Source organism: Magallana gigas, chromosome 2, assembly GCF_963853765.1.
Source record: "Magallana gigas chromosome 2, xbMagGiga1.1, whole genome shotgun sequence".
Lineage (NCBI taxonomy): Eukaryota > Metazoa > Mollusca > Bivalvia > Ostreida > Ostreidae > Magallana > Magallana gigas.
Genome location: NC_088854.1, coordinates 24,384,742 through 24,387,241, shown reverse-complemented (window position 1 = coordinate 24,387,241; position 2,500 = coordinate 24,384,742). Strand labels below are relative to the sequence as shown.

General features: G+C 33.2%; 1 protein-coding gene across 1 annotated transcript in view; it reads left to right on the top strand.

The window, feature by feature from the left end:
- LOC105321233 (serine/threonine-protein kinase SIK1) overlaps positions 1–2,500 on the top strand; it is a 15,333-nt gene that overhangs the window by 3,663 nt on the left and 9,170 nt on the right. The window lies entirely within an intron of this gene.

Here is a 2,500-nt window from a genome sequence, read left to right as displayed (position 1 = left end):
CAAAATTTGGCAAATCTTTAATGCTATAACTTGTAAATCAGTGCAATCACCCATATATATATATATCCAAGTAAAGTTTCTTTTATTATAATTTCTATATTTTTATCCGGAGTGTGAAGAACAGAAAAAAGACTTTTTAAGATTATATTAACAGGCTGAGTGTCAGCCTTAAAATCAAGTATTTTAATCAACCATTAGAATTGTCCTTTTGATGTGGTCTTTCTATGAAATGTCATCTCTAGCTATTGGTAGTTAAAGGAAAAGGAAAATATTCTTCTTTTTTTAAAGTTTAATTAATAACAAACCAGGACAAAGGTTTTACTTCAGGTAGAAATAAAATGACAATTCGTTGAATTCACCTACATGTGCATTGGCACATTGCAAAACAGGACATGGCGAGGTACAACCAATGGCAGGCGATCTAATGTCTACAAACCATTCACACACAATCCAATAGATTATTATAATTTATAAAGACGTAAGAATAGAGATATGCTGTGTCCAATAGTGATGCAAGGTCATGCAATGCTGGCAAATCCTGTCTAATATTGATATATTGGTGGAAATACCATTTTGAATTTTTTTTTCTTTTTCGTTGAATAGTTAAAAGCAAATATAAAATCTCTTTTGATTCTCTATCTAATCCTGCATAAATGCTAATATAAGACAGGAATTGATTTTTTTTTTGTATGTGTGTTATGTTTAGACTTTTGTTCCCTAACTAGTGTGGGAGGGTTTTTTCCTTAATCAAGGAAATGTTGGATTGCTAACAGTGAAGCAAGTATAGATTACCCAGCAGGATCTCAGTTTGTCTATGACGTTTATTTATTCTCACTTCAAAGGTGTGCAAGGGGCTATACAAACAGACCTATCTATCCGGTATGGTGGTACCAATAAAATTTATTACTTAGTCAATTTTAGTACACTTATTGGACATGATGAATAAACTTATCATCCGGCGATTGCACCAGTTTTTCCTATTACATTAGTTATTCAGAAAAGCTCTGAAGCTCATTTCATTGGTATTGGGTTAATATAAACCTTTGTTTTGCATGCAGTACTACAATGATCGGACTGGAAACAAAGAAAATGAATGAATGAAAGGTGTCCCATTATAATTGACGTAATATGTTTGCATTAATTAAAATTTTGGAATGATAATTAGCTTCGTGTACATGTTTGTGGTGAGAGTTTCCTTCAAGCCTGGGGATGATAAGTATTGTCTGTAGACAAAGCAGATGGAGTATATAGATTGTGATGTCTCTGTGTGGCAAAATATTGCATTCACCTGTACATGCAGATCAAAAAATGAACTACCGGTAATGACGTTGTGAAAGTGGGAGAGAGGAGTAATATTTTTATCAATTAAAAGATATTGATACATTTTAAAGGAACTCTATTTTTCAACAAGTATTTGTTCAATGTAAGGGGCTATTAAAAACTTATTTTTAGACTTAAGTCAAATTTTCAAGTTTTGATATGTACACCTGGATTTGCGTTATAAAGAGAAGCTTGTTGACAAATCAAATTATCAATGTTGTTACACGTAGGACCAGAATATGAAATCTAAACATTCTGTCACTGTTAGGTAAATACTTGGAGCAGGTGTTTTGTGTTCAAGCTAACTCTCTTGAAGTACATTGTACAATCTCACTATCAGATACCTGACAAATGGCTATGACAGATTGGTTTCTTTAAGGCATTTGACCTTTCCAGATCACCGACCTTTTTCACATGACCGATTCGTAATTTTTCTTTGTCTGATGACACGGTCTCCATCCTCGCGACACAGATTGTCTTCCTAATTCGTCATTAATATGCTGAAAGTCATTCATAACAACGTCATCCATTTTAAAGTTTATTATCTTCATTACAAGATATTCCTGGAAAGTTGCTGTGCGATTTTCGATTGATCTATTTAGGAAATTGCGTTTTCGTGATTCTATTGTGTAATTTATGTTGAGTTTAGATAAGATAAAAAATGAAAATAAAGCAGGGGGTTTCATATCCATGTTTTGTACCAGTAGTCTATTTTGATATTGATTTTCTGTAGAAGGCACCATTATTTTAGAGATGGTAGATATTAAATTAGAGGAGGGCAGGCCTAATATGTTTGAATGTAAAATATAAGGGTTGATATATGAAGAGAGACTGAAATCAGTACATTGATCAATGTCACAGTGCAGGGTTGTCTCTAAAAACTGAAGTAGAAGGAGGAAATGAAAAAGTAGAAGGGGGTCTGGGGGTCTTGCTTATTGCTACATTATGTTTAAAATGCAAAAATAGCCTGGTAATTAAGGCATCATAGGCGGGGGAATTCCCTGACTCCCGGGTCTTAGAGACAACCCTGCAGTGTCACGCAGATGTTGATGCCAAAAAAAAAAAATACTATCACTTTATAATTGTTGGAGCAATTAAAATGTTTGCCATATATATGTAAGTACAGATTAGTACTAAAACCAAAATTAAATCAAACTACAAAGTGATTCTACATTGCAAT